Here is a 13784-nt window from a genome sequence, read left to right as displayed (position 1 = left end):
TTAATTACTCAAACAAATTTCAAGCTAACAAAATGATGAGTCTCTGCAGAAATGTGTTCAGATCACCTCTGACAAAAAAGCAGTTTTCTCCCCTTACATACTGGATTGGCAGTGTCACTTAAGTTCACCAGGATGAGTAACAGCCTTTAGCTGTTCATAATTTACTTATCCAAGTCCTGAATTGATCTCAATAATTTACACTTTAAAAACTATTTAAAGTATGTCATCACCTGCCCAGTACATAAAATCCAAGTACCTAGGCTTGATTTCCAGAGCAGAGGGCTTAGCAAAGACAGGGAAGGAACCACCGGCACATGTGAGTGGATGCAAACTTTATACAGAATAAGAAATAAGTCTTCCAGAAACACAGATCTATGGAAAAACTATTCTGCAAAAAGACTATTTCTACCATTCACCAACCACTTAAGCTGAGGTAATACAAGCAAATGAAGTTGATCTAAGTGTGGGCTGCCACTGAGAGGGATGCTTGTGTGGTTGCACGGTAATTTGGGTCAGGGAACTAATCCAGCTGGAAAACCAACCCCCTCCTTCTGCAAAAGGAAATTTTCATCCAGTTCCCTGATTCAGCTCCCTGTGCAGCCACATAAGCACAAGTGTCAGCACAAAGGCAAGTACAGCAATTTGGGTGCCAACTGCTTTGTGTTTGAGAGTTCTTTCCCTCTAGTGCATTGTTCTATTACTAAACAAACTGTTTTGCACAGGCTTGCTCTGCCCACTGATTCAGATCCTACAGGAAAGAAGGACAGGTAATGAACTACACAGATCAAACCCTATTCAGTGTGCTGGCTGATATTGAGGGTGAAGTAGCTTAGGCGCAACAAGGAAAACTACAAGTTGCATCTCCAAAAGGTACAAATTTGTGAACTAATAGTTGAGAGATGCACACAGAAACACAGGAATGCAGAGAAAAGGGGCAGCCAGCTATGTAAATCTTAGGAGGCCTTTTAATGTTAACCATACAGCCCTGATGATATTAAGACTTTAGGAAGTTAATGGTTCTACATACCATCAACAAAGCCACTACTCAGGCATTAAGCGGCCAGCCTAGTTACTTGGAAACAGGATAGCAGGGTACAAGACTAGTGACATTTCAAAATATCATCCTTTCTTTGTCAAAATATTTGCAGTTTCACAGTTTGATAAAAAACTTTTCAAAAATTATTTCTGAAAAATGTTTCTTTTCAGCAGACAATACCACAGTTTTCTCAAGTAGCTGTGATACTGAATGAGCCAGGAACAAGCTCGCTGGAAGACCAGTCCAGCAGTGGAAGGGCTTGTGACATTAACACACTAAGCCTCCTCTCTCCTCAAAGGAAGATTTATTTATTGTCACTCATGGAAATTCACCAGTGGCAGGAATTTATCAGTAAAACATGTGACCAAGTTTGGCCCTGTGCAGGGAAGCAGAGGACAGATAAGTCCTACCACTTTACCATCAGATGACAAAGCTACATTGACTTCAGGGAGGTCAGCACTCTGCTTTGGATGATGGCTTTTCAGTTCTGCAACTGCCTCCCTTATGACAGGAGGTTTTATGCCTGTCAGCCTCCTAGTTCGCTTGTCTAGCCTGCATGTATTTCATCTTGAGGGCTGAGGCTGTTTCTTGTAATGAACTGAAGTTACTGCGATATGGGGTAGCAAGTTCAGACGAGTGCTCTAAACACTTGAGCAACATAAACAGAAGTGACCATATATCACTCCTTGATAACAAGTTTTTCTAAGCTTGAGTAGTTTCTTGTATAACTGGGGCTTGCTTGCATGCCCCTTCATGCTTTCACCACACACCATGCTCCTCACAAGTTTGTGTCACGCTTTTTCTGGAAAAAAGTTTTATTGCTGTCATGGACACTAGGCTGCTAGGTGAATGTTTGCATTGGCAGCAATGGACATCACTTCCTAAGAGGGTTTTCTTTAGAGGAAAATAGTTTTTCAAAAGCTTAATCCTTCTAGTGTGCCATCAGTTTGCTGCTGCACAGTCTCCAGCATGGCAGTACGAGAATTTCCAGGATCTGAGCAAAAAGAAAAGTTCTCAAAAGACAGATGATTCAGAATCAAGTTCTTAATCACCAGCCTTGAAATCTGACATTTCTAAGCAGCTTTCACATTCTGTGCTACATGTTCTCTTTATGCTCCTGGAAAAGATGTTTTTCTAATTGAGGACTATTGTGAAATCTGATGAACAGCAGAGAGCTTTCCATTTGAAATACAAGAGGAAAAGCATGAGTTAAGTGTGTACAGGAGAAGACAAGAGGTCAGAACTAAGGTTGCATCAACTTTTTTGTTGATGACATTTCTAAGACATCAAGAAAAATTAGTCTCAGTCAATCACAAGCCAACATCTCTGGCCATTGAAAAATTGAAAGAAAGCACCACTTGAAGCCAAAGAGCATCATCTTTAATCCAAAGCAAAATGTAGTAGTTAGATGTGAGAAATAATTGTTTTCCCCATTGAAAATAAAAATTAAGGGGCAACTCAAAGTTTAAAGAGTTATATTCTGGAAAATGGAAACTTGTTTTATGGGGAATAAAAAAAAATAACATGTTTTTTGAAAGCTGGAGTGCAGCTTCACAAGTGAGTACAGAGACAAATATACGGCACGTATTTTTCCAAACACAAATGTGCTTGATATTCAGCTGAAAAATTTCAGAAAATTAAGAAAAACCTAAGCATGTGTGACCAGTGAAAGAGCTGACAGTTGTGTGCCCTGGTTCTACAGCCAACTTGCAGGATACCATTAGGGAGAGTCAGTCTTGAGCTTTCACTCTTTTGGGTTTCCTTCATGCATTTTGTGCCTGTAGGAACTCTCAACTGATGGATGATCTAGTCTCTATACATTCCTTACAATTGGTCTCAGAAAATCCATTGGCAAAAAGCTTTCATCATGGGAATGAAATGCATACATACAGTGGTCAGCCACACTAATTAGAAAACACTTGATTTGGAATCATTTAAGATGACATAACCCCCTTAGTTTGCTGACATTAACAGCCGTTTGCAGCTAGCTTTGTCCTAAGCATGTTCCATGTCCATACACGATATGCCTGAAACAGGGACCTACTTGTCACTAGGGACAGAAGGACCCACCTTTGTTCAACCCTTAGTTTACCTCAGCTTGCACAAACTTCTCATGATAGGTGGGTGGATCATCATGTTACTGTTACGCTGTCAAGACATGTTCCTTTAACTCCTGCATTGTCCAGCATCACAGATATCCTAAACATGTTAGGGATGCTGTCTTTATTCATAGTTTGACATGCTATCCTCTGCTAAGATCCAACACCTAGAAGATAAGTGACAGTCCTTCCACACACTAGTTGCAAAACAAAGACCAGCACCAATGCCATGCTCCCAAATCCCTGCACCAATGCACAGAGCACAGACAGCACTGCTTCCAAGCTTGTTAAGAACATAGCTGTGTTGCAGATTGAGTATGTGGAAGGGGCTTTTGTTTTTATGATCTTGGAGCCAGCTATAATAGGGGGTTGGATTCACAATGTTACAACAGCTGTAGGGTTTGCAGTCTGTTTCCAAGATAATTATAGCATCCCACTTTTTGAGTACTGGCATGTGACAAACAAGACAGTAAATTAAAAGTCACGTGTCATGTTTCTGGTGGGGACTGCTGTATAACTTCCACTGCGCTTCCTGAATTTGAGATCCATGGATCCTTCTTAAAAAAGGACATTTCTCTGCTTTGTGCCTTTTAGATGCTTCTAGGACTGAGGTAATTTGAAAACATCAACACAAATTTGATCAAGAACCAAAACTATGTGAGTTAGAGATTTTTCTTAGCTGAGGCAAACTGGAAGGGTATTGTAGCCTACTACCTGGATACCTAGTATTCTTTTGCTAGAAATGTGTGGTTTTGGCAGCTGCAGAAGTTAAAAAGACTGTCACCACTAATTATCAGGTATTAAACAAGATTATGCTTGTAAAATAATACCAGCAAAGTTTAGGGTGAAAAAAACCTGATGTTTTGTCTGTCTGTTTTAAAGAACGCAGGGTAAGTGTGTGGTGCAGTGTTAGAAAGACTATAGCAAGTTTAAATTCAACCACTCACCTTGAAAATTCAAACAGAGGCAGGTGCTCATTCATCACATGAAATAAGCTTAGCGCAAAAATGAGCATAAGCAAGGCAAATCTTTGCAAAACCAAGTAGAAGATTTTGTAGAGCAGGCTTTTCAGAATTCAAGCTATGGGAGTTATGAACAAAGCCAAACTTCAGACTAAGTTAGTCAACTCATTCTCCAAAGGGAGTCTAAGATCTGCTCCTTTAAACGTGATTTATGGCAGAGCTTTATTCACAAGAAAATGTTTTGACGTCAAGCAGACAAACCATGATTCTAGGCTCAGTACAAAAGTGGAAAAAATCTCTTAACAGATCATCTTACCTGGCTTTCTTGAAAAACTGATGAAGGTACTGAGAGGCTCATAACCTAAAACAGAAGCAAATCATTCATAAATCATACCAAGACCTGAACTTTAACCAGCATGCTTTCTTCCAGCCTTCTTAAAATTCATACAAAAGCTTTTGGACTTAAGCAATTTAAAACATTTAACCTCAACCCAGCTTTATACACTCCCTGCATGGGGATACCCATATCATAAACTGATTAAGAGACAAAAGTTGTAAATTCATAGTAATCTACAACTAATCCAAGCATTTTCTAATAATTTAGTGACCAAGTTTTGACCAACAATGATTTAAAGGATTTTTTTTCTTTAGACTATTGTCTTTGCTGAAAATACAAGTAGGAAGCTTTTTGAAAAAAGTTATACTTTTCTTGAAATAAAAGCAATTGGACATCCAAACTTTTCTAGAAAGGCATGACTCCTCAATTCTTTTCCAAACCAGCATTATTTCATGACTATTCCCAACTAGATGTAAAGCCAGTTTTTATTCTGAGAATGTAGTAATCTTGAGCAGCTATAGTTATTTATTTTATATTATGTACAGTGCTTTAGGTATATTAAATGACAGGCATGAGACGAACACTAGAGCAATGAAGATACTGTGTAAACACAGGATGTAACCTGCTAATACACAAGTCAGAAAAGAAACTGAAAATGGTGAAGCAAGTTTACTAAGCAGTGAATTACAACTTGTTTCTCCAACCACATGTTGGGTATGTCCAGATGAATAGGTGTAGACAGTTGGGATTTTACTCTACCACACTTCACACAAGCCAGATGTCAGCCAGCTCTATCCAAAAGCCATGTAACCATATGAACATGGCACTGAGCCTGCGCTAATATATCTTGCTTTTCAGCACATGGCTTCTGAATTGGACTTCTCATATCTGCCAGGCTCAAAACATGGGCAAAGCAGATGCACAACTGCCTCTACTCACCCAGTAAAGCACCTCCATAGAAGAATAATTTCTATGCAGTTTCCAAGTGAGCTGGGATGTACTATGATGAAATATTATTTGAAGACAAAAAAAATCAAGACCAAATGCATTTTCATATAAATCTAGTTACACCAGCCATCCCCACTAAAATGCCTCGTCTTCTATTTTCTTAATGCATAAATTCAACAGCCTGCATATAGTTACAGTTTTGGAATGACACTCATTGACAAGAAAACAACCCAATGAGAAATTCTAATTAGTTATATATTTAGTCCATGATGCGAATTTCAGTGGTAAGAAAATTTAGTATATTGCTGGCCTGGAACTTTATGAAGTGCATTTTTTGTTAAAAATACCTGAATATCTCGGAAAAAACTTACTGTACTTACCATTTTAACAGAAATTTATCTGCATTCTTATATCTCGGATTGAATTTCTAGCCAAAACCACACTCAGCTGGGTGGGTGTCTGGATGGATGTGATCTTATTTCAAATCCTGCCTATGCCTGGTCTGAATCCCTGACAAAGCACCAAGTCTCATGACAGATGAGAAACCAACACATGTAACCTGGCATGGCTAAAAGAATTCCCAGCACAGTAGCTGGTAACAGTTCCTTACAAACCTAAGAGTTGTGAGTGAAGGCAACACAGCATTAAATCAAGTTAATTCAAAAACTCCTACTACCTTATGTAAGAATAGATGAGCTCCTCATTTATAGGGTACCTCCTATAGAGGGACACGTAAGCAGTTAACTTATAGATCATTTTTCATGAGGATTCAGGCTCAAGGAAAGCTGTTCAGAAAGCAACAGGTAAGAAAAATAGGGCAAAAATAGCTATTAGCCATACAGAGTTAAATATGAAAATGCTGAAATTACAGGTGTCAAGTTTGCTTTTTTCCAATTACTTGGTTTTAGAAGTTTACGTATGGAGATGCCATACAGTAATAGTATGATACTGGAACTATGTACTGTATCATACTTAAAGCTATTAACAAAATACAAGAGATACTGACGTGAAATCACCATGGAAATGAAATTTGACTGTCATGAAATGCTTTTGTCACTCAAATCTACATTACATGAAATGTTTTTGTCACTCAAATCTACATTACATAACTGACTGACAGACTTCAGGAATTTCATTTACAAGTCAGCTTTCCTCTGCTTAATATCTTTCAAGAATCTTGAGTTTTATATCCATTCTTTTGATCTTCCTGTACCTTTGAGAGGCTGAAATGCATCATTGTCCTTATTTTACACATGGCAGGCAAAGAACACAAGCAAGTCACCTATGACCACAGAGCACTTCAGAGAGCCTAGAATACCAAGCGGGAGGACTGAACAACCTATTCTCAGCACTGGACTGGATTTTATCTTGTTATATGAATTGAAAGGATGGAAGCCAATTAGCCACCTGTTGCATTGTTCAGCCTTTTCAAGACCTCTGATGTGTGCTAAGTGGAGAAATATGCTGCACACATACAGGACCTCCTGCAACTCAAGAAGGCTGAAGTTTCACACATGACCAGGATCTTTCGCTGTAAAACAAACTGTACACATTCCAGACTTCTGTTTGTATTAAGCAAATGTTTTGACTAGGAGCACTGATTCCATTTCACCTCTGTTGTTTCTGATTTCCTATTGCTGTTTCCTTTCTTTCCACTCCTCTTCCAACACTGGCACCAACACACTGGCCACACACACACAGGTCATGGTTGCTAGTAGCCAGTTGGCAGGTGGTGGATATTTTTCTTGCAGCATATGGATGTGTGGATGACTGCTCTTGCTGTGTGACTGACTGAGTTGCTGGCAGTGCTTTTGGCTGGGGTATACTCTGGCATTATTTTAGTTCCAGCCATTTGATGGGTTGACTCTCCTGTTTTGTTCTCCCAGACAGTATTTTTCAGTATTCATTTTTTTCTTCCCCAGCCCGAGATGGCCACAGGTGTGTGGGTGCCTTTTAATGATGTTTGCACAGCTCCAGGCCTTTCTGTCACTTTATATAGCCAAGAAGGAGATTGCGGTGCACAAGTACCTGTGTATTCATGCAATGCTGTTTCCCAGTTATGCACCTTCCACTTGTATGTGAATTTATGCCTGTATGTGCATGTGCACACATGGTCCTCCTATATGCTCCTATATGGTCCTCCTGCTTCTGTGTGTATTCCTCCATTGCTGTGTCCATTTGTATAGTCTGCGTATACCTGAACATGCATCTTAATGTGAATGGATATGCATCCCTTTGTACACAAATTTTTGGTATATACAGAAAAATTAACTTTAACAATACTTTTGAACTAAAGTCAAACAGTAGATATTTGAAAGTACTGTAATTCAGTTTGCATGCCCATCCTACACTTTGACTCTGTGCATGTACATCTGAGAATCTAAAACCACATCTGGAACATTGTTTATCTATAAATTCTTGGTTAATTCAGGGCTCTAGACAAACCTGCTCCAGGAAAGTTGCATGGCAAAGGAATTTCCTGCCTCATTTACTGCAAAAGCTGGTAGATTTGCAGAGAATGAGGCAGATGATTACAAAAAGGACCTCTGGATCCTTGATCTAGTGCATCTATTTCCTTTTGCAATCTTCCCTTTGCAATCTATACATCCTGGACCCAGTCTGCTTACCTGGTTTTTCATTCTGAACTCGTTTTCCAGACATTTCCAGTTTTCCCTAGCTATCCATCTCTTCCAGTTTTCCACCTCTTCCAGTTTTCCCAGCTAGCTGCAGTCTCAGCACCGGAACTCCTAATACAACTTTCTATCTACCTTTGGTGTCCTTCGGTCACAGACTCACACCATCTATTCCCTTCTTTTTTGCAGAATACTTAAATGTCCAATTCATGTCCTGCCTACCTTGATTGTTAATACATGAAACATACTTTCAACATGCAGTGTATGATAACCTTAACAATACACCATTCTCAAGAACATAAGAATAAAAGATTTGTTATTATAAGGAGTTCAAAATTCTTATAACACTCAAACAACGGACATAACTTTTGTTTTAGAAGCTCAGAAGTAAAAATGACTCAGTATGTGAAAAGCAATGGCCTAACTACACAATTCAAACAGTAATGGATGTTTATGTAGTAGAATAGGACATACAACAGCAAGGAACATTCTTGAAACAGTATTACAAAAATAAGTATCATTTTTCATTCACTGAAGTCTCCAGTTCTTTCTGGCAACATTTCTGGTGAATGATAGAAACTATATACACACATAGGTATGTATACACACACCCTGCTGGTAAAATACTGGTATCAGTCAGCAAGTGACATGCATGGATGCCCACTGTGTACTATCTGATGAGAGGAAGATGGAAAAGTAATTCTCGCTTCTCTAACCACAGCCAGAGGGGTCAGGAAAACGTCCCAGCAAGATCACCACATCTTCACCTCACACAGCGAAAACACAGAAACCAGGCTAGGTAAGAGCAAAGTATCCCATAAATCTTAACTGCAGAAAGAATATCAAATGCCCAAGTGAGATCACAAATACAGTCCCACAGCACACCACAGACACGCAGGGACAATGACCTGCAAGTGCTGTCAGGGACCACAAGCATACAGTCCAGCCCAGCACCCTTTGAGAAATAAATGGACAGACTCCCACAGAGTCTTGATGGTATTGGATAAGTGCCATAACACTTCTTTACAGAGTACACTTGAATGGTCTAGTCTGATACTTCAGTACTATTTGAGTAACCAGGAACATCTCACAGGCCAAGTCAGTTTAACCATGCCAGCCCCGGGCTCTCGTGCTCCAAGTACCCACTTGTAGCCACCCACTACCAGCACGCCACCTTCTCCACAAGTCTTCCACTCGGCCTCACTGAAAGAACGGGGCCGTATGCGATCCATTAGGGCTCAAGACAATTATAGCCAGCCTGGACAGTTGCACTGGCAAGAAACTTCCAGTGCTAAGTATGTGGTTCAATGGAGAAAGTGTTACCAGCTATGCTGCACCACTGACATTTAAAGAAACATTCAGGCTATTCTACTAGGGGTGTTTCAAAAAGGAAATTACTTATGTTTACTCTGGAACAGTTTATAGAAATTTTTCCTGCTCACATACTACTATTAAACTGTACAAGTTTTCCTACTACTACATAGCCATTTTTCTTCATCCATGAAAGTATACTGGAAATAGAATTGTTAAGAGTGGAATAGAAATGTGTTTGCATTACTACTAACAATGGATTTCACTTTCTACTCAAGATCTGTTATTGCAATCCATGCTGCACTAATTGTATCCCACTTGCCTAAACATACATATTTTGGGAATCAGAAACGTAACGGAACTACCCCAATGAGAACACTACCCATTCACAGTTAAGAATTTATTATTTTTTCTATCTAGATTAGATGTCTAGAGCTAGAATTTTCAGTCCACAAAATACACTCAACTACATCAGTTTCTTTCCCTCAAATCCTCCCAGCGTATCACCTGCTGTTTCCCAGCCATACCCCTAATGTCAGGAGGCAAGCATTCAGCCTCCTTCAACCACTTTCTGGTTTTTCTAATGCCTGTGTTAATTTTTTATCATTATTTGTACTGAAATAGTACCTTAGAGGACCCACTACATATACAGTCCCTGCCCAAAGGGCTTTGCACTTGAATTCTGAAATAACTACACTGTTCCATTATGGCTTTGTTTGAAATATATTGCTCCTCGGGCATTCCAACTTAGTTAGCTTCACTCAGCAAGGCAATACTTCTTTCAGCAGCTTACCAAAAGATATACACCTCTAACCATCCCGAGCTATTTGTTCACTTACTCAGGGTTATCGATTCGTCTTGAAGTCTGACACAGCCTTCTTATAAGTAGCTACCTATGAATGATTTCCAACACTTCCTTTTTTCATTGGCAATTACTTTCAAAATAAATTTTAATTTATAAAACATGCACAATTTTAGAAGACCAACAGAAACATGGTAATTATTTCAAAGTAATATTATAAAGCTGCTTTCATTTATAAAATCTTGAAATTAAAACTCAGCTCTGCATTGCTCTCTGAGTAACTATAAAAACTATAGTAGATTTGGTGCAAAATTAAATACTTGATTGAGGAACCTTGTAATCTAAAGCTAGCCAAAGTCATCCATAGGCTTCATCTAAATGATACTGAAATACATCTTGCAAAGCAAAGTGCAGGTAGAGAACAGAAGGATGTATATAGTACTTACTCCAGGCTACATACAGATGCTGAAGATAGAAAATAAAAAGTGAACTATAAAGCTTATTGCACACCCTACAATATTTCATATAGAATATTTTTAAAAGAATGGTGAAAAGTCAAAATGACACGCGGGATAAAAAGATACTTTGTCCCAAGGGCAAGTACTGTAGCAATCAATTCCATCTTAAATTGCAGGAACAAAATTAACTACCTTGGTGGAAAGCACCACATTGCAGTAAAAGATATCATACACAGATGAACAGGAATTGAGAATGCTATTTATTTGACACAGCAGGTATAATATACTGTACCTCCATACCTCCTGATGGAATATTTCTAAATGGGCTACCCATATTTTGCAGCATGACTGCACTTTGATTTATGGAGCCAAAGTAAATGATATGCTTCGCCAATAAAAATTCCTTGCAAAGGCAGCTTTTTCCATTTCATTTTAAAGTGAATATGAAAAGAAACACAGACTTTTTAACAAACATTGCTACGTGAAAAGTATGATACAGGTATGAAAGTATGTTTGTATATGTATACAAAGGCATTTTCTGTACTGAAACTATTTTTGATGCAGGAAAGATGGCAAATCATTTTGTCTCTACCCAGACAGCACCAACAGAACTTCCTGTCTGAGGGGTGGAAATAGTCAAAGAATAATTCACTGGATTGTCTCACAAGTGAATGAAGTCTCCTTAGTAATTGTGTTATGCTTTGTGTTAACAGAGGGCAGTTAGATGGAGGTACCGATGTGCTAGCTGCTTGGCAAGTGATAGAAGAGTGTAGGCAGCTGATGGATGTAATACACAACAAACCACACATTACATGTTATGGGAAGACTACAGTACCTGACACATCGATGGTACTGTCTTTGTTAGTATACGAATTTCATCGTGTTCAGCCTCTGTTTCACTTTCAATGCTGCCATTTATCTGATGAAGATAGAAGTGGAACAGTCACTAACCCATTAAGTTCAGGCAGCTAAACTCCCCCACCCCACAGGGTGATTCACAGGATCCAGTTTTATTCACTTCTCCCTGTACTGCACTTATCTTATTGCATCATTCTGTTGTCCTTCAGTCCCGTAGCACTCTGTCTACTTGTTCCTACCTCTCCTTATTGTTTCTGGAACACGCCTGCACTGACAAATCCACTTCTGGTGACATGAGAAAGGCCAAAATCACGTTTTTCCTATTCACACCTCACCTACTGCCACATAAAGACTCCCCATATAAACCATCAAATTGGAATTACTTTCTACATTTCTTAATAAAACCACAGTTCATATGGACAGCAGCCAACAACACTTTCTATCTACAAAGGGGAGAAGAGACCATACTATTCAGGTACAATGAATGAGCTAAGCGAACAGACAATTATGTTTATATAAGATTTTCCGTTATCTTGTTGTGTTACCTATTCAGTTTTGCCACTTGACCTACATGCAGAATTAAGCAGACCATAACTCCTGCAAGGGATAATAAAGTATTACAGTTGCTCTGACGTGAAATCTCAGAATCAATCTTTCATTTGCTGTCAAAAGAATGAGCAACTTTCTACTCTTTCCCATCAAGCAGGGACACCTTCCTTTAAGAAAACCATTTTCTAGCAAACTGTTTCACAATAGGTCCCTCTTCTGCTTTCCCATGCTAGAAGCTTTTTAAAATGTCGGCTGGGATCCCTGTCATCTGTGCTTGTCTTCCCCAAGAAGTCTAGCTACCATTCCAGAACCCTAAAAAGGCATATGCCCTGCTATTAGGAGGATTTTCTTCCCTGTTCATCATTCTACTGTTGAATCACTTCTCACTGTAATAAAGCAGGGATTATTTTACAGTGATCTGTAATATGTTTTCAGTGACATTTGTTATAACTACCTTCTGCTGTAAAAGATCCCGTAACATGTGGGTCATGAAGCAGAATCCCTAAATTTAGCGGTTCCCTTTCAAGTAGCTTGCTAGAATCCTGATTTCTTGGAAATAAGAAATCAGGAAAAAAGACTGAGTGAAGTTTCTTTGGCAATAGCAAGTAACCCCATGATGAACTTGTGTTCTGAGTCATGAGTGGGACTGGTATTAAATGCAGACTGTTAGCAGGAAGATGAATGTAGTAACAAACCATCATGGGGGATCAAGCACCACTGACAAGCACTGGAATGCACTGTGGTAAATACATCCCTTCTGAATGCATCATCCATGGGTTTATTCCATGTCTGGATCATGTTGCCATAACTCTGCAATGGCTTTCAAGAGCTTATAAAACATATGAGCAAATTAAGTAAAGGCAGTAAATAATAATAAAATACTTTACATTTCCAAAGGACTTTGATCCCAAAGCTCACAGGGAACCCAATTATAATCATATTTAGGCATGAAACAATGTCAATTAACACCTAGTAACATTTTCTAAAATTCCAAATATAAATAACAGCTTTCTTCTGAAAATGCCATTAGGTGCATGTACATCTGCATCTTTAGACACCTAGATAACTTTTTTAAAAAAGCAATACAAGGACATAAGTGCTCCACTACATTTAAGTTGCCTTATAGGCTTCAGTTTAACAGGAACTTTAAAATTTTATTTTGCAAAGATCCTATTGAAATAGCAAACCAAAAATCAAACGTAAAGCTTTAAGTACTCTGTTCATTCATTTCATGAAACTGCTGGTTGGAATTAAGACTTAAAATTCTCCCTTGTACAAGATTTTTCAGTGAATTATCATACTTTCTACACTGCAAATGCAGAAAAAGATGCAAAGAAATCTAACCCCAAGGCACTTGGTTACATTCACAAGCATCAGAAAGTTTATGCTCTCACCTCACCCTAAAGAACTGCTCCTCATTCTGCATCATTCCCCATCCTTGTTTCCCTGTGGAGCTCCAGTAACAGAGTACCTGGCAGCCAGAGTACCTCAGTGCCCGCCCACGTTCTCTGCAACACTGACATCCTTGAGAGCAGTGTCCAGTCTCAGTTTAATAGCATTTTGCATCTACAGATCTCTCTTCTGCTAGAGTGAATTCTGAATTGCTGCTACACTACTTGCCTTGGACTACAACCTGTCTCTACGTCCATGTTCCTGTAACTAAAGATGACTGCCTCATTGTTGAAAACACATCCTTCTCCATTCTGTCAAACTTCCAGGTGTCTGAAATTAGTCATAGTTCTTTTCTTTACTTCTTTATGGAAACTCATCACCCTATTCTTCAATCCAGGG

At 38.9% G+C, this 13784-nt stretch overlaps 1 protein-coding gene across 1 annotated transcript in view; it reads right to left on the bottom strand.

Moving 5' to 3' along the window:
- Nucleotides 1–13470, bottom strand: part of MAPK8 (mitogen-activated protein kinase 8) — a 250390-nt gene extending 236920 nt beyond the window's left edge. The window contains exons 1-2 of the mRNA XM_083843392.1: nucleotides 13388–13470; nucleotides 4414–4458 (exon numbers count right to left, since the gene is read on the bottom strand). The gene's annotated coding sequence lies outside the window, so the exon portion shown is untranslated. The remainder of the gene's footprint in view (nucleotides 1–4413; nucleotides 4459–13387) is intronic.
- Between the last annotated feature and the right edge of the window lie 314 nt (nucleotides 13471–13784).

This window comes from Anser anser (assembly GCF_964211835.1).
Source record: "Anser anser genome assembly, chromosome: 7".
Taxonomy (NCBI): Eukaryota; Metazoa; Chordata; class Aves; order Anseriformes; family Anatidae; genus Anser; species Anser anser.
This window is presented reverse-complemented; position numbering and strand designations above follow the sequence as displayed.